Raw genomic sequence first — 22,881 nt, 5'->3', positions numbered from 1 at the left:
GCTTGAGGCAACGTTTCCCTCAAAATTCCCCGCTGTTGCTGTGGCATTTCTGTGGGCCTCCAAGTGCCCAAAGGGCCTCAGGCCTTCAACCTTCCCAGCTGACCCATTCCCCTTCCCAGGACACTTCCTGGGGAGCCATTGCTCAGAACCTAGTTCTCCTAGTGTCTTTCAGTAGGCCGTGGTGACCAGGGTCTCCATGCAGCCACAAACCTAACAGGTGAGTGTAAACAACTGGGCTTGGAGGGAAGCGGCAGATGCCATTGGGGTGGGTCCTGTTGGCCCGTGTCTGGGTGGTGGCTCATGGACATCGGCTCAGGAGCCCTGAATGTCTGTAAAGGGTGGAGATCCCCCTTGAAAGTCCGCCCTTGGACCATCTCATGTGCATGGGAAACAAATTTTGCATGGGTCCCTGACAAGGACCGGAAAGTGTATGGGCGCCAACGTCAACCCACATTCAGCTGAGGGCTCTTGCTGCTTCATGACATGCCTCATGGGCCCATCCAGATGGTGGATGTGGGCCCCTTGGGCCACTGGCATCTGTCCACCTAAGCCTTGAGGTGTTCCTGAAGCGCTGGCCCTTGGCAAGTTGCCCCGGGTGGGACAGCCCAGAGCTTCTGTTGCACACACCCAACTCCCAAGGAGCTTGGGCCTCCTCAGACTAGCTGGGGAGCTCTCCTCCCTGATCCCTTGGGTTGTCAAGACCGAAAGGGCCACCAGTCCAAGGAGGGGAATCTTGAGTTCTTGGGTACAACAGGTGATGGCCATGGGCCTCTCGCAGTGACACTCTAGACCTGAGGTAGTGATTCCAGGAAGAGACCCAGCAGGTGCAGGGAGAGGGCCCCCCTGCAAAGGGGCAGTGGGCAACATGACTTGGTTGTATGCATGCCATTGGCCCGATATCCATTCCTCTGCCCTGGCAACCCTGGGGGCCATGGCTCCCCATGTCTTCGAGGGCACCAGCCAGGCTCAGGGTGCGACAGATGGCCAATCCGTGGGAGGGCGAGGGCCTGAACCTACCTATAAGGGCATGCACACTTCATGACTGGCCCCATGCCTACAGCGTGCTACCGCTCGGGAAGCATGTGTGCCGTGCCTTCTTCTCGGGGGGGAGGCTTCAGCAAGACTTGGCTGCTTCAGGGGCCAAGCCCTCCATTTTTTCAGGATCCAGGTATGGGCATCTCTGCTTCTATAGCCTGCCCCTTCCTTGCAGTCATCTGCTATGTGCCGTCTGGTCTAAAGCCTTGCCATGGGGTGCTAGGCTTTTGGGACTGGCACTTCTTGGCTGCAGGAGCAGGTTCCATGCAGCAGGGCATTCTGACACCTGGCCTAACCCTCTCTACCAAGATTGTGTCCCCAGACAAAGATTCTGCCCTGAGGGCCAAGTCTTGCTAGGCCCAGCCCCTACAAGAGGCTCAAAGTCTCGTGACTCAGTCTCCCCCACCCCCCAGCCAGGGTATCCTGCTCTACAGTAAGCACCCCAGATATCAGGTTCAGGGGACAGCATAACACCCGTCTGTGTCATCACTGCCTTGTTTGGGTCAATGATGAGAACTCATATTGTCTCGAAGAGAGATGATGACCTAAAAATCATGCTCAATAGGATTACGCTGAGGCCCAATGGAGGGGACAATGCTGGGGTCAACATCCCAAGGTTGTTTGGCGTCCTGGAGGAGCGCTGTAGTTTGGGGCTTGAGGTGACGGTTCCCTCAAAGTTCCCTGCTGTGGCTGTGACCTTTTGATGGGCCTCCAAGTGCCCAAAGGGCCTCAAAACTTCGAATTTCTCTGCTGACCCTATCCACCTCCCAGGACATCTCCTGTGGAGCCATTGCTTAGCACCTGGTTCTCCTTGTGTCTTTCAGTAGGCCATGGTGGCCAGGGTCTCTGCACAGCTTCAAACATGGCAGGTGAGTGGAAGCCACTGGGTTTAGAGGGAAGTGGCAGGTGCCATTGGGGTGGGTTCGGGTGGCCTGTGTCTGGGTGGCAGTTGCATGGACATCAGACTCGGAGCCCTGGATGTCTGTAAAGGGGGGACTTCCAACTTGAAAGTCGGCCCTTGGACCATCTCATGTGCAGGGGAAGCAAATTTTGCATGGGTCCCTGACAAGGACCAGAAAGTGTATGGGTGCCAATGTCAGACCACATTCAGCTGAGGGCTCTTGCTGCTTCATGGTGTGCCTCATTGGCCCATCCAGATGGTGGACGTAGGCCCCTGGGCCACTGGTGTCTGTCCACCTTGGCCTTGATGTGTTCCTGAAGTGCAGGCCCTTGGCAAGTTGCCCCGGGCAGGAGAGCCCAGAGCTCCTGACGCATGTACTGGACTCACAAGGAGCTTGGGCCCATTAGGGGCAGCTGGGGAGCTCCCCTCCTGATCCCTTTGAGTGCATAGACAGGAAGAGCCCACTGGGCCTAGGAGGGGAATCTCGAATCCCTAGGCACAAGAGGCAATATCCCTGGGCCTATGGTCGCAGCACTCTAGACCTGAGGGAATGATCCGAGGAAGAGGCCAAATAGGTGCAGAAACAGGGTCCCCCTGCATGGCAGACAGAGGGTGGCATGTCTTGGTTGCATGCACGTGATTACCGTGGCATTCAATCCTCTGCCCTTGGGGCCCTGGGGTCCATGGAGCCCCATGGCCTCGAGGTCACTTGCCCAACTCTGGGTGTCACAGATGGCCAATCCCTGGGAGGGCGAGGACCTGGTCCTAACTGCAAGGAAATGCACCTTTCACCCCCAGCCCCCCACCCACAGTGTTGCTACCTCTCCAGAAGCCTGTGTGCTGGGCGCTCTCCTGGGGGGCAGCATCAGCAAGTCTCGGTTCCATCGGGGACCATACTCTCCGTTGATTCAGGGTCCAGGTATGGGAATCTCTGCTCCTGTAGCCTGCCCCTACCTTGTGGTCCCCCGATGTGTGTTGGCAATCCTCACAACTTGCCATGCAGCACCAGTCTTTCCGGACTGGCAGTTCTTGGCCACAGGGACAGGCGTCCCAGTCAGGACATTTTGACAGCTGACCTAACCCTCTCTCCGCAGATGCTATCCCCAGATGATGATCCTGCCCTGAGGTCCAAGTCTTGCTAGGCCAAACCCCGACAAGAGGCCCAACATCTCGTGCCATCGCCCCCTTCCCGGGGCATCCCGCTCTACAGGAAGCACCCCGGGTAAGCCAGTTCGGGGGATGGGAGAATGCCCCCCTGCATCACCATTGCCTTGTTGGGTCAATGATGAGAACTCATATTGTCTCAAAGAGAGATGATGACCTAAGAATCATGCTCAATAGGATTACACTGAGGCCCAATGGAGGGAACCATCCCTGGGTCAGCATGCAGAAGATGCTTGGGAACCTGTTGGAGAGCTGCTGTTTGGGGCTTGAAGCGACCATTCCCTTGAGGCTCCCTGCTGTGGCTGTGGTGTGACTGTGGGCCTCCAGGTGCCAAAGAGGTGCTCAGGCCTTCTGCCTTGCCTGCCAACCCATTCCCCTCCCAGGACGTCTCCCAGGGAGCCATTGCTTAACAACCCTGGTCCCCTGTGTCTTTCAGTGGGCCGTGGTGGCCAGGGTCTCCATGTGGATTCAAACATGGCAGGTGTGTGGAAGCCACTGTCTTTGGAGCAAGGCCACAGATGCCATTAGTGTGGGTTTGGGAGATCCGTGTCTGGGAGTCAGCCACATGAGTGTTGTGCTGGGATCCCTAGATGTCCAGATAGGGTGGATTTCCCAATTGAAGCTCCCCCCTTGGGCCATCGCATGTGTAGGGGATGTGAAAGGTTGGAGGGGTCCCTGACAAGGGCTGGAAAGTGCAGGGATGCCACCATCAGCACACGTTCATCTGAGGGCTCCTGCTACTTTATTTTGTGCCCCATGGGCCTGTACAAATGGTGGACTTTGGCCCCTTGGGGCCACTGGCGGCTCTCCCCCTCAGCCCTGGGGTGTTCCTGAAGCCCCGGCCCTTGGCAAGGTGCCCTGGGCAGGAGAGTCCAGAGCTCCTGTCACACGCAACTGACTCTCAAGGAACCTGGGCCCCCTCAAGGCAGCTGAGGAGCACCATCCCTGATCCCTTAGCCCGCTGAAGCAGGAAGGGCTTACTGGGCCTTGGAGGGGAATCTCGAGTCCTTGGGCACAACAGGCGATGGCCATGCACCTATCGTCATGGCACTCTAGACCTGAGGGAGTGATCCAGAAGAGGCCCAGCAGGTGCAGGGAGAGGGCTCTCTTGCACAATGGGCACTGGGTATTATGCCTTGGTTGCATGCACGCAGATGGCCCAGCATCGATTCCTCTGCCCTGGGGGTCCTGGGGGCTGTGGCTCCCCTTGTCTTCAAGAGTACCTGCCCAGCTCCAGGTGCCACAGTTGGCCAATGGTGGGAGGGAAAGGGCCAAGCCCTACTACCAGGGCATGCACACTGTATGCTAGGCTGTGTGCCTACCACATGCTACCTTTCAGGAAGCCTATGTGTCTGGCCTTCTCCTGGGGGCTATCATCAGCAAGGCTTGGCTCCCTTGGGGCCACTCTCTCCATTGTTTCAGGGTCCAGGTATGGGCATTTCTGCTCCTGTAGCCTACCCCTTCCTTGCATTCCTCTGCCATGTGTTGGGCAATCTCATGCCTTGCCACGCATTGCCAGGATTCTGGGAGTGGTAGCTCTTGGCCGCAGGGGCAGGGACCCTGGAGCAAGGCATTTTGAGAGCTGGCCCCCAGATTGTGCCCCCAGTTGAAGATCCCACCCTGAGCCAAGTCTTTCTATGCCCAACACTGGCAAGAGGACCAATGTCTCATGCCCCCGCGTGCCCCTGGGGCATCCTGCTCTACAGTAGACACCCCTGATGAGCAGTTTCGGGGGATGGAGAGCACCTGCTCAGGTTGCCACTGCCTTCCTTGGGTCAATGATGAAAACTCATATTACCTCAAAGAGAGATGATGACCTAAAAATTATGCTCAACAGGATTACACTGAGACCCCATGGAGAGAACAACCTGGGATCAGCATCCCAAGGATGTTGGAGGCCATGGGGGAGTGCTGCAGTTTGTGGCTTGAAGTGACTGATCCCTTGAAGTTCCCCACTTTGGCTGTGACCTGACTGTGGACCTCAAGGTGCCCATGAGGGGTTCAAGCCTTCAGTCTTGCCTGCCAACCCATTCTATCTGCCAAGATGTCTCCCGGGGAGTCATTGCTTAGCAACCCTGATCTCCTTGTGTCTTCCACTGGGCCCATGGTGGCCAGGGTCTAGGTGCGGCCTCAACCATGGCAGGTGATTGGAAGCCACTGAGCTTGGAGGGAGGACTCAGACACCATCGGGGTAGGTTCGGGAGGCCGGATCTGTGTGGCAGCCACATGGGCATTGGTCTGAGAGCCCTGGATGTCCAGAGAGGGAGGACTTACCCCTTGAAGGTCCGCCCTTGGACCATTCTATGTGCAGGGGTGTGAAAGGTTGGCCAGGTCCCTGACAAGGACCAGAAAGTGCAGGGACCCCACTGCCAGTCCACTATCTGCTGAGGGCTCTTGCTGCTTCATGGTGTGCCCCATGGGTCCATCTAAATGGTGGATGTGGGCCCCTTGGGGCCATTGGCAGCTGTCCCTCTCGGCCCTGGGTTGTTCCTGAAACCACAGCTGTTGGCAAGATGCCCCGAGCGTGAGAGCCCAGGGCTCCTATTGCATGTACCTGACTCCAAGGAACTTGGTCCCCCCTGTGGCAGTAGGAGACCTCCCCTCCCCAATCCCTTGGGCCACTGAGACTGGATAGGTCCTGCTGGGACTTGGAGAGGAATCAAGAGTCCCTGGGCACAACAGGTGATGGCCGTGGGCCTCTTTCCGGGGCACTCTAGTCCTGAAGGAGTGATCCTGGGGAAGAGGTCCAGCAGGTGCAGGGAGAGGCCTCCCCTGCATGGCAGACATTGGGCTGCATGCCTTGACGGCATGCATGCATTTCACCCGGCATTCATTCCTCTTTCCTGGGGGCCATGGTTCCCCGTGTCCTTGAAGGCACATGCCCAGCTCTGGGTGCCACAGATGGCCAATCCATGGGAGGTCAAGGGCCTGGCCCTACCTACCAGGGCACACACCTTTTACGCCCGGCCCCCTGTCCACAATATACTACCTCTCGGGAAGCCTGTGTGCCAGGCCTTCTTGAGGGGCACCATCAGTAAGGCTAAGCTCCGCGGGGGCCATGCTCTATGTTGTTTCAGGGTCCAGGTATGGGCATCTCTCCTCCTGTAGCCTGCCCCTTCTTTGCAGTCCCCTGCTGTGTGCAGGCTGGCCTAACGCCTTGCCACACCATGCCAGGCTTTTGGGACCAGCAGCTCTTGGCTCAGGGTCAGTTGCCACAGAGCCGGGCGTTTTGACACCTGGCCTACACCTCTCTCCCCAGATGCCTCTCCCAGATGTTGATCCTGCCCTGAGGACCATGTCTTGCTAGGCACAGCCCCAGCAAGAGGCCCAACGTCTCATGCCCCTGCCTCCCCCTGGGCATCCCGGTCTACAGTAAGCACCCCCAGGAAGCAGGTTCAGGGGACGAGAAAGTGCCCGCCCACTTCACCACTGTCCTGCTTGGGTCAGTGATGAGAATTCATATTGTCTCGAAGAGAGATGAAATCATGCTCAGTAGGATTATGTCGAGGCCCTATTGAGGGCACCATCCCAGGGTCAGCATCCTCACAAGGCTCAGGGCCCTGTGGGAGGGCTGCAGCTTGGGGCTTGAGGCGACCAATCCCTTGAGGCTCCCCACTGTGGCTGTGGCCTGACTGTGGGCCTCCAGTTGCGCAAAGGTTCTCGGGGCTTCACCCTTGCCTGCAGACCCATTCCCCCTCCCAGGACACCTCCAGGGAAGCCATTGTTTAGCAACCCTGGTCTCCTTGTGTCTTTCAGTGGGCCTTGGTGGCCAGGATCTCAGAACGGTCTCAACAATGGCAACAACAATGGTCTCAACAACAGTGAGTGGAACCGACTGGGCTTGGAAAGAGGACGCAGATGCCATTGGGGTCGGTTCGGGATGCCTTTGTCTGGGAGAGAGCTGCATGAGCGTCAGGCCAGGAGCCCTGGATGCTGGAGAGGGTGGACTTCCCCCTTGAAGGTCCACTGTTGGATCATCCCATGTGCGGGGGAAGCAAAAGGTTAGCAGGGTCCCTGACAAGGACTGCAAAGTTCAGTGATGCTGTCCTCAGCCCATGTTCAGCTGAGGGATCTTGCTGCTTCACAGGATGCCATATGGGCCCATCCAGATGGTGGACCTAGGCCCTTTGGGGCCACTGGCAGCTGTCCACCTTGGCCCTGGGTTGTTTCTGAAGCCCCAGCCCTTGGCAAGGTGCCCCAGGCGGGAGAGCCCTGACTTCTGGTCCCACGAACCTGACCCCCAAGGAGCTCGGGACCCCTCAGAGCAGCTGGGGATTCCCCTCCCCAATCCCTTTGGCCATGGAGAGGAAGGGCCCACCAGGCCTAGCAGGGGAATCTGTAGTCCTAGGCGCAAGAAGCGATGTCCCTGGGCCTATCAACGAGGCACTCTAGACCTAAGGGATTGATGCCGGTGAAAAGGCCCAGCAGGTGCAGAGAAAGAGGCCCCTGCATGGCGGGGAGTGGGCTGCATGCCTTGGTTGTGTGCACGCAGTTGGCCCGGCATCCATTCCTCTGCCTTGGGAGCCCTTGGGAGCCATGGCTCCCTGTGTCATCGAGGGCACCTGCCCAGCTCCGGGTGCCACAGATGGCCAATCCATGGGATGGTGAGGGCCTGACCCTAGCTACCACACCATGCACACATCATGCCAGGCCCTTTGCCCACATCATGCTATGCCTTGGCAGGAAGCCTGTGTGCCAGGTCTTCTCCTGGGGCAGCATCAGCAACACTCGGCTCTCTCGGGGGCCACCCTCTCCATTGATTAGGGGTCCAGGTATGGGCATCTCTTCTCCTGTAGCCTGTGCGTCCTTGCAGTCCTCTGCCATGTGCCAGCCTGCCTAATGCCTTGCCAGCAGCACCAGGCTTTTGGAACTGTCAGTTTTTGGCAGCTGGGGCAGGTGCCCAAGAGCAGGACATTTTGACACCTAGACTACCACTCTCTCCACAGATTCTGTCCCCAGACCAATTCCCACCCTGAGATTCAAGTCTTGTTAGGTCACGCCCCAGCAGGAATCCCAACGTCTTGGATCCCCACCCCCCACCGGAGCATCCCACTCTACAGTAAGCACACCAGGTAGGCAGGTTCACAGGGCGGGAGAGGGCTCACTGGCATTGCCATTGCCTTGCTTGGGTCAATGATGAGAACTCATGTTGTCTCGAAGAGAGATGATGACCTAAAAATCATGCTCAATAGGATTACGCTGAGGCCCAGTGGAAGGGACCATCTTGGGGTCAGCATCCTGAGGATGCTCAGGGCCCTGGGGGAGTGCTGCAGTTTGGGGCTTGATGCAACAGATCCCTCAAGCCTCCCCGTTTTGGCTGTGGTCTGACTGTGGCCCTCCAGGTGCCCAAGAGGTGCTCAGACCTTCGGCCTTGCCTGCCAACCCATCCCCCCTCCCAGGACACCTTCCGGGGAGCCATTGCTTAGCAGCCTTGGTCTCTTTGCATCTTTCAATGGGCCTTGGTGGTCAGGGTCTTGGCGTGGCCACAAACATGGCACGTGAGTGGAACCACTGGGCTTCGAGGGAGGCCATAGATGCTGTCCAGAGTGGGTTCGGGAAGCCTGTGTCTGGGTGGAGGTCCCATGAGGGTCGGGCTGGGAAACGTGGATGGGCCATCCTTCATGCAGGGGAAGTGAAAGATGGGCTGGGTCCCTGACAAGGACTGGAAAGTGCAGGGACACTGTTGTCAGCCAACGATCAGCTGAGGGACCTCGTTGCTTCATGGTGTGCCCCATGTGCCCATCCAGATGGTGGATATAGGCCCCTTGGGGTCACTGGCAGCTGTCCCCCTTAAACCTGAAGTGTTCATGAAGCCCCAGACCTTGGCATGTTGCCCAGGGCCAGAGAGCCCAGAGCTCCTGTCGCATGCACCCGACTCCCAAGGAGCTTGGGCCCCCTCAGGGCAGCTGGGAGCTCCCCTCCCTGATCCTTTGGGCTGCCAAGACAGGAAGGGCCCACTGGGTTTGGTAGGGGAATCTCAAGTCCCTGGGCACAACAGGCGATGGCCCTGGGGCTCTCACCCTGACACTCTAGACCTGATGGAGTTATCCAGGGGAAGAAGCTCAGCAGGTGCAGGGAGAAGCCCCTCCTTGCGTGGCGGGCAGTGCACTGCATGCCTTGGTTGCATGCATGCATTTGGCGCAGCACCCATTCCTCTACCCTGGGGACCCTGGGGGCCATGGCCTCCCATGTCCTGGAGGGCACCTGCCCAGCTCCAGGTGTCACAGATGGCCAATCCGTGGGAGGGTGAGACCTTGGCCTTCCCTACCAGGACAAGCTCCCTGCATGCCATGCCTTGCTCCCACACTGTGCTACCTCTCAGGTAACCTGTATGCTGGAATTTTCCTGGGGGGCAGCCTCAGCAAGCCTCGGCTCCCTTGAGGGTATGCTCTCTGTTGTTTCGGGTTCTAGGCATGGGCATCTCGGCTCCTGTAGCCTCCCCTTTCTTTTGGTTCCCTCCACATGCTGGCTGGCCTCACACCTTGCAATGTGGCACCAGGATTTAGGGACTGGCAGCTCTTGGCTGCAGGGGTAGGTGCCCCGGAGAATGGCGTTTTGACACCAAGCCTACACCTCTCTCCTCAGATCATGTGCCCAGACGAAGATCCTGCCCTGAGGACCAAATTTTCCTAGGCCCAGCCCTGGCAACAGGCCCAACATCTCCTGCCCTGGCACCCTCCTGGGTAATCCTCTGTACAGTAAGTTCCCCTGGTAAGCAGATTCAGGGAAGGAGAGTGCCCACCCGCATTGCTACTGCCTTCCTTGGGTCAATGATGAGAACTCATATTGTCTCAAAGAGAGATGATAACCTAAAAATCATGCTCAATAGGATTACACTGAGGCCCAATGAAGGGGACCATGCCTGGGTCAGCATCCAGAAGATGCTTGCGGCCCTGGGGGAGAACTGCTGTTTGGGGCTTATAGCGACTGTTCCCTCAAGGCTCCCCACTGTGGCTGTGGTCTGACAGTGGGCTTCCAGGTGCCCAAAGGTGCTCAGGCTTTCGGCCTTGCCTGCTGACTCATTCCTCCTACCAGGATGCCTCCCAGGGAGCCATTGCTTAGCAATCCTGGACTCCTTCTGTCTTTCAGTGGGCTGTGGTGGCCAAGGTCTTGGTGCGGCCTCAACGATGTCAGGTGAGTGGAGCCACTGGGCTTGGAGGGAGGCCGAGATGCCATAGGGGTGGGTTCAGGAGTCTTGTGTCTGGGAGGCAACTGCATGGGAATTGGGCCGGGAGCCCTGGATATCAGGAGAAGGTGGACTTACCTCTTGAAGGTTCGCCCTTGGGCCATCCCACCTGCAAAGGAAGGGAAAGTTTGGCCGTGTCCCTGACAAGGACCTTAAAGTGCAGGGACACCACCGTCAGCCCATGTTCAGCTAAGGGCTCGTGCTGATTCACGTTGTGACTAATTGGCCTGTCCAGATGGTGGACCTGGCCCCTTGGGGCCACTGGCGGCTGTCCCCCTTGGCCCTGGGCTGTTCTGGAAGCCCTAGCCATTGCTAAGGTGACCCCGTGGGACAGCCCAGAGCTTCTGTCACACGCATCTCACTCCCAAGGAGCTTGGGCCTCCTCGGACCAGCTGGGGAGTTCTCCTCCCTGATCCCTTGGGCTGTCAAGACAGAAAGGGCCCACCAGGCCAAGGAGGGGAATCTTGAGTTCCTGGGTGCAACAGACGATGGCCCTGGGCTTCTCACAGTGGCACTCTAGACCTGAGGTAGTGATCCCATGAAGAGGCCCAGCACATGCAGGGAAAGGGCCCCCCTGCAAGGGGGGCAGTGGGTGGCATGACTTGGTTTTATGTATGCTTTTGGCCTAGTATCCATTCCTCTGCCCCAGGGACCCTGGGTGCTGTGGCTCCACATGTCCTCAAGGGCACATGCCAGGCTTGGGGTGCAACAGATAGCCAATCCATGGGAGGGCGAGGGCCGGGATCTACCTACCAGGACATGCACCCTTCATGACCAGCCCCATGCCCATAGCGTGCTACCTCTTGGGAAGCATGTGTGCCGTGCCTTCTTCTAGGGGGCATCTTCAGTGAGGCTCGGCTGCTTCAGGGGCCAAGCTCTCCATTTTTAGGGGGTCCATGTATGGGCATCTCTGCTCTTATAGCCTGCCCCTTCCTTATGGTTACCCACTGTGTGCTGGCCGGCCTAAAGCCTTGCCACAGGGCACCAGGCTTTTGCGACTGGCACTTCTTGGCTGCAGGGGCAGGTGCCATGCAGCAGGGTGTTCTGACACCTGACTTACCCCTCTCTCCCCAGATCGTGTCCCCAGATGAAGATTCCACCCTGAAGGCCATGTCTTGCTAGGCCCAGCCCCTGCAAGAGGTCCAAAGTCTCGTGACTCTGTCCCCCAATGATCATCTGAGGGATGATCGCTGCTTCATGGTGTGCCCCATGTGCCCATCCAGATGGCGGTTATAGGTCCCTTGGGGCCACTGGTGGCTGTCCCCCTTGGACTTGGGGTGTTCATGAAGCCCTAGACCTTGGCAAATTGCCCTGGGCCAGAGAGCCCAGAGCTCCTGTCCCATGCACCCGACTCCCAAGCAGCTAGGCCCCCTCGGAGCAACTGGGGAATTCCCTTCTACAATCCCTTGGGCCACTGAGACAGGAAAGGCCAACCTGGCCTCGGAGGGTAATCTTAAGTCTCTGGGCACAACAGGCGATGTCCTTGGGCCTATCGTAGTGGCACTCTAGATCTGAAGGAGTGATCCTGGCAATGAGGTCCAGCAGGTGCAGGGAGAGGGCCCCTGTGCATGGTGGGAATGGGCAGCATGCCTAGTTGCGGTCACGCTGTTGGCCTGGCATCCATTCCTCTGCCTTCAGGACCCTGAGGGTCATGGGTCCCCATGTCCTTGAGGGCACCAGCCCAACTCCGGGTGTCAGAGATGGCCAATCCGTGGGACGGTGAGGGCCTAACTGTACATACCAGGGCACTCACCCTTCATGCCTGGCCCAGAGTCCACAGCATGCTACCTCTCAGGAAACCTGTGTGCTGGGCCTTCTGGGAGGCAGCATCAGCAAGGCTAGGCTCTCACAAGGGCCACACTCTCTGTTGTTTCGTGGTCTAGGTATAGGCATTTCTGCTCCTATAGCTTGCCCCTTCCATGTGGTCCCTTGCCGTATGCCAGCCGGCTTCACACCTTGCCACGTGGCGCCAGCTTTCTGGACTGGCAGCTCTTAGCTACAATGGCAAGTGCCGTGGAGCAGTGCATTTTGACACCTCGCCTACCTCTCTCTCCCCAGATCCTGACCCCAGACGAATATCCTGCCCTGAGGGCCAAGTGTGCTAGGACCAGCCACTGCAAAATGCCCAACTTTTTGTGTCCCCACCCCCCCAACCGGCCATCCTGCTCTACATTAAGCACCTTTGGTAAGCAGGTTTGGGGGACGGGACAGCACCCCACATCACCACTGCCTTCCTTGGGTCAATGATGAGAACTCATATTGTCTTGAAGAGAGATGATGACCTAAAAATCATGTTCAATAAGATTACGCTGAGGCCCAGTGGAGGGGACCATCCCAGACTCAGCATCCCGAGGATGCTCTGTGCCCTAAGCGAGCACTGCAGATTGGGGCTAGAGGCAACCGTTCCCTTAAGACTCTCCACTGTGGCTATGAACTGACTATGGGCTTCCAGGTGCCCACGAGTGGATCAAGCCTTTAGCCTTGCCTGTCGACCCATTCTTCTTCCAGGGACAGCTCCCGTAGAGCCATTGCTTTGCAACCCTGATTGCCTTGTGTCTTTCACAGGCCATGGTGGCCAGTGTCTCAGTGCAGCCACAACCATGGCAGGTGAGTGGAAGCCACTGTGCTTGGAGGGAGGCCACAGATGTCATTGGGGGAGGTTCGTGAGGCCCGTGTCTGGGTGGTGGCCGCATGGGAATCGGGCTGGGAACCCTTGATGTTGGGAGAAGGTGGAGTTCCCCTTGAAGGTCCGCCCTTGGGCCATCCCTCATGCAGGGGAAGTGAAAGATGGGCCGGGTCCCTGACAAAGACTGGAAAGTGCAGGGACACCGCCGTTGTCCAGTTTAGCTGAGGGATCTTGCTGCTTCATGGTAGGCCACATGGGCTGTTCCAGATGGTGGACGTGGGCACCTTGGGATGACTGGCGGCTGTCCCCCTCAGCCCTCTGCTGTTCCTGAATCCCCTGGTTTTGGCAAGCTGCCCTGGGCAGAAGAACCCAGAGCTCCTGTCACATACACCTGACTCCCAAGCAGCTTGGGCCCCCTCAGGGCAGCTGGGAGCTCCCCTTCCCCATCCCTTGGGCTGCCGAGACAGGAAAGCCCCACCGGGTCTAGGAGGGGAATCTCAAGTCCCTGGGCACAACAGATGATGGCCCTGGGGCTCTCATCCTGACATTCTAGACCTGAGGGATTGATTTATTGGAAGAGGCTCAGCAGGTGCAGGGAGAGGACACCCCTGCCTGGCAAGCAGTGTGCAGCATGCCTTGGTTGCATGCACATGTTTGGGCCCCCATCCATTCCTCTGCTCTGGGGACTCTGGGGGCCGTGGATCCCCATGTCCTCGAGGGCATCTGCCCACCTCTGGGTGTCACAGGTGGCGAATCCATGGGAGGGTGATGCTTTGGCCCTACATACCAGGACAAGCTCCCTGCATACAGTGCCCTGCTCCTAAACCATGCTACCTCTCAGGGAGCCTGTGTGCCGGCCGTCTCCTGGGAGACAGCCTCAGCAAGCCTCAGCTCCCTTGGGGGCCACACTCTCCCTTGTTTCGGGATCCAGGTATGGGCATCTTGCCTCCTGTAACCTGCCCCTTTCTTTCAGTTCCTGCCATGTGCTGGCTGGCCTCATGTCTTGCCATGTGGAGCCAGGATTTTGGGACTGGCAGCTTTTGGCTGCAGGGACAGGTGCCCCAGTGCAGGACATTTTGACAGCTGGCCTACCCCTCTCTCCCCAGATGCCATCCCCAGATGACGATCTCACCCTGAGGTCCAAGTCTTGCTAGGCCAAGCTCCAGCAAGAGACCCAAAGTCTCGTGCCCCTGCCTTCCTCCCAGGGCATCCTGCTCTACAGTAAGCACCCTGGGTAAGCTCGTTCAGGGGATGGGAGAGCACCCACCTGTATCACCATTGCCTTGCTTGGGTCAATGATGAGATCTCATATTGTCTCGAAGAGAGATGATGACTTAAAAAAATCATGCTCAATAGGATTATGCGTAGGTCCAATGGAGGGGACCATCCCAGAGTCAACATACCAAGGATGCTTGGGGCCCTGGGGGAACGCCATAGTTTGGGGCTTGAAGCAACCAATTCCTCAAGGCTCCCAGCTTTGGCTGTGCCTTGACTGTGGGCCTTCAGTTGCCCAAGAGGGGCGCAGGTCTTCAGCCTTGCCTGCCGACCCATCCCCCCTCCCAGGACACCTTCTGGGGAGCCATTGCTTAGCAACCCTCATCTCCTTGTGTCTTCCAGCAGTCCATGGTGTATAGGGTCTTGGTGCAGCCTCAACAATGGTTGGTGGGTGGAAGCCACTGAGCTTGGAGGGAGGTCACAGATGTTGGGGTGGGTTCGTGAGACTCGTGTCTGCGTGGTGGCTGCATGGGAATCAGGCCGGGAGCCCTGGATTTCTGGAGAGGGTGGACTTCTCCCGTGAAGGTCCACCCTTGGGTCATCCCACATGCAGGGGAACTGAAAGATGGGCTGGTTCCCTGACAAGGACTAGAAAGTGCAGGGACACCGCCATCGCCCAGGTCAGCTGAGGGATCTTACTGCTTCAAGGTGTGCACCCATCCAGATGGTGGACATGGACCCCTTGGGACCACTGGCAGCTGTCTGCCTCAGCCCTTGGCTGTTCCTGAAGCCCCGGCACTTGGCAAGTTGCCCTGGGCGGAAGAGCCCAGAGCCCCTGTCACATGCACCTGACTCCCAAGGAGCTTGGGCCCTCTCGGGGCAGCTGGGAGCTCCCCTCCCCAATCCCTTGGGCTGCCGAGACAGGAAGGGCCCACTGGGTTTAGGAGGGTTATCTCAAGTCCCTGGGCACAATGGGTGATGGTCCTGGGCCTCTCGCCCTGACACTCTAGACCTGAAGGAGTGATTCAGGGGAAGAGGCTTAGCAGGTGCAGGGAGAGGTCCCCCTCCCCGAGCAGGCTGTGTGCAGCATGCCTTGGTTGCATACACATGTTTGGCCCAGCATCCATTCCTCTGCCCTGGGGACCCTGGGGGCCATGGTTCCCCATGTCCTCGAGGGCATCTGACCAGCTCCTATTGCCACAGATGGCCAATAAGTGGGAGGGCGTAGCATTGGCCCTACATACCAGGACACACACCCTGCAAGCCGGGCCCCATTCCCACACCATGCTACCTCTTGGGAAGCTTGTGCACTGGGCCTTCTCCTGGGGGCCAGCTTCAGCAAGGCTTGGCACCCTCAGGGGCCACGCTCTCTGTTGTTTCAGGGTCCAGGTATGGGCATCTCTGCTACTGTAGCCTACCACTTCCTTGTGGTCCCCTGCCGTGTGCCAGCAAACCTAACACCTTGACAGTGGTGCCAGGCTTTTAGGACTTGCAGCTCTTGGCCACAGGTGCAGCTGCCCCAGACCAGGGCGTTTTGACACCAGGTTTACCCTTTCCTCCCCAGATCCCATCCCTAGACACAGATCCAGCCCTGAGGACCATGTCTTGCTATGTCCAGCCCCTGCAACAGGCCCAAAATCTCATGCCCCCACCCCACCCCACCCCCCAGGCATCTTGCTATACAGTAAGCACCCCAGTAAGCAGGTTTGGGGAACAGGAGAGCGCCAAACCACATCACCACTGCTTTGCTTGGGTCAATGATAACTTATAGTTTCTCAAAGAAAGAGGATTCATCCTCCCAGGACTCTTCCCACGGAGCCATTGCTTAACAACACTAGTCTCCTTTTGTCTTTCAGTGGGCCATGGTGGCCAGCGTCTTGACAGGGCCTCAACCATGGCAGGTGAGTAGAAGCAACTGGGCTTGGAAGGAAGCCACAGATGCTATTGTGGTAGATTCGGAAGGCCTGTGTCTGGGTTCTGGCTGCATGGACATCAGACTGGGAGCCCTGGATGTCTGTAGAGGGTGGACTTCATCCTTGAAAGTCCGCCCCTGGACCATCTCATGTGCTGGGGAAGCAGAAGTGTGTGTGGGTCCCTGACAAGGACCGGAAAGTGCAGGGACATCACCGTCAGCCCACGTTCAGCTGAGGGCTCTTGCTGCTTCATGCTGTACCCCATTGGCCCATCCAGATGGTGGACGTGGGCCCCTTGGGCCACTGGCGTCTGTCCACCTCAGCCCTGAGCTGTTCCTGAAGTGCTGGTCCTTGGCAAGTTGCCCTGGGAGGGAGAGCTCAGAGCTCCTGTCGCATGCACTCAACTCCCAAGGAGCTTGGGCCCACTCAGGGCAGCTGCAGAGCTCCCCTCCTGATCCCTTGAGCTGCGGAGACAGGAAGGGCACACCAGGCCTAGGAGGGGAATCTCAAATCCCTAGGTGCAATGGGCGATGGCCCTGGGCCTATGGTCGCATCACTCTAGACCTGAGGGGCTGATCCCAGTAAGAGGCCCAACAGGTGCAGGCAGAGGGACCCCTGCATGACGGGCAGTGGGCAGCATGCCTTGGTTGCATGGACACGGTTACCCCGGCACCCATTCCTCTGCCCTTGGGGCCCTGGGGGCTGTGGCTCCCCATGTCCTCGAGGACATTTTACCAGCTCGGTGTGTCACAGATAGCCAATCCATGGGAGGGTGAGGGCCTGGTCCTACCTACCAGGGAATGCACCCTTCACGCCATGCCCCCTACCCACAGCATGCTACCGCTAGGGAAACCTTTGTGCTGGGCCTTCTGGGGGACAGTATCAGCAAGGCTCAGCCCCCTCAGGGGCCATGCTATCTATTGTTTCAGGGTCCAGGTATGGGTATCTCTGCTCTTGTAGCCTGCCACTTCCTTGCGGTCCCTCGCCATGAGACAGCCAGCTTTATGCCTTGCCACGTGGCACCAGGCTTTTGGGACTGAAACTCTTGGCCCGGTGCAGGACATTTTGACAGCTGGCCTGCCCATTTTTTCCCAGAGGCTGTCCCCAGATGAAGATCCTACCCTGAGGTCCAAGTCTTGTTAGGCCAATCTCCGGCAAGAGGCCCAACATCTCGTGCCATTGCCTCCCTCCCAGGACATCCCGCTCTACGGTAAGCATCCTGGGTAAGCTGGTTCAGGGAATGGGAGAGTCAGCCTCAGGCCTTGCCACTTGCTGCCAGGCTTTCAGACCTGGCAGCTCTTGGCCACAGGGGCAGGTGCCCCGGAGTAGGGAGTTTTGACAGCTGGCTTACCCCTCTCTCCCCAGATCCCATGTCCAAGGATCCTGCCCTGAGGGCCATGTCTTGCTAGGCCCAGCCCCTGCAAGAAGCCCAAAGTTCGTGCTCCCCGCCGGGCATCCCACTCTACAATAAGCACCCCGGTAAGCAGGTTCAGGGGACAGAAGAGCACCTGCCTGTGTCACCACTGCCTTGCTTGGGTCAATGATGAGAACTCATATTGTCTCGAAGAGAGATGATGACCTAAAAATCATGCTCAATAGGATTACGCTGAGGCCCAATGGAGGGGACCATCCCGGAGTCAGCATCCTGAGGATGCTTGGGGCCCTGGAGGAGCGTTGCAATTTGGGGTTTGAGGCAACAGATCCTTCGGGTCTCCCTGCTGTTGCTCTGGCCTGTCTGTGGGCCTCCAGGTGCCCAAGAGCTACTCCAGCCTTCAGCGTTGCCTCCCGACCCATTCCCCCTCTTGGGACACCTTCTCATGAGCCATTGCTTAGCAACCCTCATCTCCTTTTGTCTTTCAGTGTACCTTGGTGGCCATCGTCTTGGCACGGCCTCAACAATGAGATTTGATTCGATGCCTCTGGAGCTATTTGAAGGTCTCAAATGTAAACAGTCGGTGGGAAATTCCACATGATGCAGCTCTGGCACTTCTCTCTTGGTGGGACACCTTCATGGCCAGTGAGGGTTAACTTCTCCTTGAATGTCCTCCCTTGTCCTTTGGCAAATCCACTTGATGAGTACATTTGGCCATCCTCCTCACATGGTCTTGAATATCCAGGGAGATCTCCACTCTGCCACCAATCTCCTGCTACATTTCTCATCCCCTTTCATTGAGTTCTCAGCTTGAGCAGCCTGTTTGATGCCGGTCTCTTTCAGGAAATGCCATTTTATTTTGAAGAGAATTTGTCCAGTGAGGTGTGGTGAATCAGGCCTTTGCCCTTTCTGTCCACTTTGGGTGTTTCAGGAAATTGCCTATACTGAGACTTCCAGCTGGAGGTTCCCAGCTGGATCCCCCTAGCCAGCCTTCAGAAGAGGGGAAGCCATCCCCTGAGGTGTGCTTCCTGTTTTCTTATGAACAACACTGTTTTTTTCTGGAAAATTTCTTGCAGATTTCTGGCAGATTACAATCCAATTGTAATCTCTGACTGAAACACAGCTAGATAATCATCAAATCAAACCGAAATAGCAGGAATTCTTATCCTTCTCCAGAGCAGCTTAAACAGAGAAGGCCATGTGGCCAAAATTAGGATGCATTGAGAAATGATTTTTGGTAGAATTGGATCCCTGAGATCTTGGCCACTTTGGGCCTCTCATGATGGAAAAGGCAAGAGAGAGTGGAGCTCAAGTGGCAACACCTAGAGAAATACATCCCCTACATTGCCTGGTAAAAGCTTAGAGGTTCATTTTTGTTGTTTTTGTAACCAGAAGCTTTTGAGGACTGTAGTTTTATATTTGGTGGGCTTTTTTAGTGATTGATATTTGAGGGCACTGTCCTTCTCCTGGAGAGAAGGCAAGCAATCTACCCTGGCCAAATGGGCCCTGAGTATCACCTGGGCACAGTTATGGGTGATTATTTGCTCCTCTTGGACCATATTTGTGGTAGGTCACTTTCACAGAGTGGCCTAGTAGGATACAAAGGATCCAGTGATTTCCATTTCCCTTCTACACCTTTCAGCATAAATGCAGAGTCACCTGCCAAGTGCCGCTCATCCCTGACATCCCTAATCACACCACATCTTCTGACCATAGAGTTCTGCAAAGCCTCAGTGTTATCAGAAGTAGCATCAGATCTCATTTAACATGGAAACCAGAGCACACCTAGTTAAAACTCACCCACTCTGACCAAGTTCCAAACACTACCCACTGAAGAGCCTCTGCAGATGACTGACCTGCAAGATAGAGTAGCCAAAACACAGCAGCAGAGTGCATGCAGCACACAACAGAGACACTCTCTGAAGCACCAGGCCCTGGATATTATATGAATTTCTTCTTAACAAAGCCATTACTCTCAGGAGCAGGAAATATAACAGGCTTTTCTAACTCAGAGAAGAAGACAGAGGCTTAGACAAAATCCCAAGACAGTGTAATTCATCCCCGAAAAAGAACAAGATAAGGTCATGGCCAGAGATCTAATCAAAACAGATATAAGTAATACGCCTTACAGAGAATTTAAAGCAATAATCACCAAGATACTCACTGGGCTTGAGAAAAGCCTAGAAGACAACAGGGAGGCCCTTACCACAGAGATAAGAGTTTAAAAAAAAAAGTCAGAAATTAAAAATTCAATAACTGAGATTCCAAACTGACTATATGTAATGACCATGAGGATGGAAGAAGCATAGGAACAAATAAGTGATATGGAAGACAAAATAATGGGAAAACATAAAGCTGAAAAAAAAGAGAGAAAGAAGAATAATGGAACACAAAAGTAGATATAGGCTATTTAGTGACTCTGTAAAATGTAATAACATTTGTATTATAGGTGTCCAGATTAAGAACAGAGGCAAAAGCTGACAGAAAATTTAATTGAGGAAATATTAGCTGGAAACTTCTGCAATCTGGGGAAGGAAATAGACATCCAAATCCAAGAGGAACAGAGACCTCCTGTTAAAATCAACAAAAGCAGGCCAACACCATGATCTATCATATTTAAACTTGCAAATTATTGTGACAAAGAAAAGATGTTAAAGCAGCACGACAAAAGAAGTACCTAACTTATAAGGAAAGACCCATAAAGCTAGCTGTATATCTGTCCACAGAAACATGGCAAGCCAGAAGAAAGTGACGTGATATATTCAACATGCTGAATGGGAAATATCTGCTGCAAAGAATACCCTATCCACAAAAGCTATCCGTCAGAGTAGAAGGAGAGAAAAAGAGTTTCCCAGACGAAACTAAAGAAGTTTTCGACCACTAACTCAGCCCTGCAAAAAACATATTAAAGGAGACTCTTTGAATAGAAAGGAAAGATCAAAAGTGACAAAGACTAGAAAGGCAAAGAGAGAATCTCCAGAAACAATGACAAAACAAGTAATAAAATGGCATTAAATACATATCTGCCAAAAATTACTGAATGTAAACGGACTAAACACCACAATCGAAAGATCTGGAATGTAAGAATGGATAAAAATCCAAGACCCATCTATATTCTATGCACGAGACTCATTTTAGACCTAAAGGTTGAAAGTGAGGGGATTGAGAAATATTTACGATGCAATAGCGCATCAAAAAAAAAAAAAAAAAAGAGTAGCAACACTTATATTCAACAGACTAGATTTTAATCCAAAAATTGTAACAAGAAATGAAGAAAGGTACTATATCATAATAAAGGGGTCTATCCAACAAGAAGATCTAACATTTGTAAATATTTATGCTCCCAAATGGGAGGACCGAAATATATAAAACAATTAATAACAAACATAAGGGACTCATTGATAATAATACAATAATAGTAGGGGATTTAAACACCCCACTTACATCAATGAACAGATATCTAAGTAGAAAATCATCAAGGAAACAATGGTTTTGAATGTGGACCAAATAGACTTACCATATATATTCAGAACATTCCACCCCAAAGCGGCAGAATACACATTCTTTTCAGACACACATGGGACATTCTCCAGGATAGGTTACATGCTAGTTCACAAATCAGGTCTCAACAAGAATAAAATGACTGAGATCATACCATGCATATTTTCATATGTTTCATATGATGCTATGAAACATGAACTGAACCACAAGAAAAAAATTGTAGAAGACCGCAAATACATGAAGGTTAAGCAACATGCTACTAACAAATGAATTGGTCAACAAGGAAATCGAAGAAGAAAAAATACATGGAAACAAATGAAAATGAAATGACAATGGTCCAAAATCTTTGTGATGCAGCAAAAGTGGTCTTAAAAAGACATATATAGCAGTTCAGGCCTACATTAAGAAGCAAGAAAAATATCAAATAAACAACCTAACCGTGAGGTTAAGAGCTCAAAGGAGCTCCTAAAGGAGCTCAAAAAGAATTTTTTTAAAAGCCTAAAACCAGCAGAAGAAGGGAAATAATAAAGACCAGAGCAGAAATAAATGATATAGAAACTCAGAAACAAAAGATCAGTGAAACTCAGAGAAGGTTCTTTGAAAAAAAAAAATAATAAAATTGATAAACTCTTAGACTTATCAAAGACAAAAGCAAATGGACACAAAAAGTAAAATCACAAATGAGAGAGGAGAAATAACCAACACCACAGAAATACAAACAATTATAAAAGGATAGCATATAAAACTACATGGCAATAAATTGGACAAACTGGAAGAAATGGATAAATTCCTAGAAACATATAAACTACCAAAACTGAAACAAGAAGAAATAGAAAACCTTAACAGATGGATAACCAGCAAAAAAATTGGATCAGTAATCAATACTCTCCCAATAAACAAAGTTCACAGCCATGTGGCTTCACAGTTGAATTCTATGAAACATTTAAGGAAGAGTTAATATGTATTCTTCTCAAACTATTAAAAAAATAGAAATGGAAGGAAAACTTCAAAATTCATTCAATGAGGCCAACATTACACTGATAACAAAACCAGATAAAGACTACACTAAAAACCAGAACTACAGGCCAATATCATTGGTAAACCTGGAGGCAAGAATTCTAAGTAAAATATTAGCAAATTGAATCCAACAATACATTAAAAGAATCGTTTGAGATGAACAAGTATGATTTATGCCTGGGCTGCAAAAGTGGATCACTATTCACAAATCAATCAACATGATACACCACATTAATAAAAGAAAGGATAACAACCATATAATCTCAGTAGATGCAGAAAAAGCTTTTGGCAAAGTACAACATCCATTCTGGATAAAAAAAAAAAAAAAAAAAAAAAACCTCAACAAAGTAGAGTTAGAGGGAACATACCTCAACATAATAAAGGCCATAAATGAAAAACCCGCAGGTAAGATCCTCAATGGGGAAAAATTGAGAGCTTTTATCTATGATCAGGAACAAGGCAGGGATGTCCAGTCTCACCACTGTTATAAAACATAATCCCGGAAGCAATCAGAAAACAAAAAGAAATAAAAGGCATCCAAGTCACCAAGGCAGAAGTAAAACTTTCAATATTTGCAGATGACATGATCCTCTATATAGAAATTCCAAAACTCCACCAAAAAAGTTGCTATTATTGATACACAAATTCAATAAAGTCACAGGATACAAAATCAATGTACAGAAATCTGTTGCCTTACTATACATGAATAATAAACAGCAGAAAGAGAAATCAATGAATCCATCCCACCTACAACTGTACCAAAAGTCATAAAAATAAACCCAACCAAAGAGGTAAAATATCTGTACTCTGAAAACTATAAACCACTGTTGAAAGAAATTGACGACACGAAGAAATGGAAAAACATTCCATGCTCATGGATTAGAAGAATAAATATTGTTAAATTGTCTATATTACCCAAAGGAGTTTGCATATTTAATGCAATTGCCATCA

General features: G+C 53.6%; 8 non-coding genes and 1 pseudogene across 8 annotated transcripts; all 9 read left to right on the top strand.

Annotated features, from left to right (window-relative positions):
- The first annotated feature begins 1,535 nt into the window (after positions 1 to 1,535).
- Positions 1,536 to 1,616, top strand: LOC113910666. The gene has a single exon (XR_003516168.1). It is a non-coding gene; the product is annotated as a small nucleolar RNA SNORD115 (small nucleolar RNA).
- A 1,596-nt stretch (positions 1,617 to 3,212) lies between these two features.
- Positions 3,213 to 3,293, top strand: LOC113910678. Its single transcript, XR_003516179.1, has one exon. It is a non-coding gene; the product is annotated as a small nucleolar RNA SNORD115 (small nucleolar RNA).
- Positions 3,294 to 4,872: 1,579 nt separating this feature from the next.
- On the top strand, positions 4,873 to 4,953 carry LOC113910692. Its single transcript, XR_003516193.1, has one exon. It is a non-coding gene; the product is annotated as a small nucleolar RNA SNORD115 (small nucleolar RNA).
- Positions 4,954 to 6,540: 1,587 nt separating this feature from the next.
- LOC113910702 lies at positions 6,541 to 6,612 on the top strand (annotated as a pseudogene).
- A 1,615-nt stretch (positions 6,613 to 8,227) lies between these two features.
- Positions 8,228 to 8,308, top strand: LOC113910669. Its single transcript, XR_003516171.1, has one exon. It is a non-coding gene; the product is annotated as a small nucleolar RNA SNORD115 (small nucleolar RNA).
- A 1,556-nt stretch (positions 8,309 to 9,864) lies between these two features.
- LOC113910675 lies at positions 9,865 to 9,945 on the top strand. The gene has a single exon (XR_003516176.1). It is a non-coding gene; the product is annotated as a small nucleolar RNA SNORD115 (small nucleolar RNA).
- A 2,578-nt stretch (positions 9,946 to 12,523) lies between these two features.
- LOC113910670 lies at positions 12,524 to 12,604 on the top strand. Its single transcript, XR_003516172.1, has one exon. It is a non-coding gene; the product is annotated as a small nucleolar RNA SNORD115 (small nucleolar RNA).
- A 1,597-nt stretch (positions 12,605 to 14,201) lies between these two features.
- LOC113910697 lies at positions 14,202 to 14,284 on the top strand. The gene has a single exon (XR_003516199.1). It is a non-coding gene; the product is annotated as a small nucleolar RNA SNORD115 (small nucleolar RNA).
- A 3,290-nt stretch (positions 14,285 to 17,574) lies between these two features.
- Positions 17,575 to 17,655, top strand: LOC113910667. Its single transcript, XR_003516169.1, has one exon. It is a non-coding gene; the product is annotated as a small nucleolar RNA SNORD115 (small nucleolar RNA).
- The last annotated feature ends 5,226 nt before the right edge of the window (positions 17,656 to 22,881 follow it).

This window comes from Zalophus californianus, chromosome 6 (genome assembly GCF_009762305.2).
Source record: "Zalophus californianus isolate mZalCal1 chromosome 6, mZalCal1.pri.v2, whole genome shotgun sequence".
NCBI classification, from domain to species: Eukaryota; Metazoa; Chordata; class Mammalia; order Carnivora; family Otariidae; genus Zalophus; species Zalophus californianus.
This window is presented reverse-complemented; position numbering and strand designations above follow the sequence as displayed.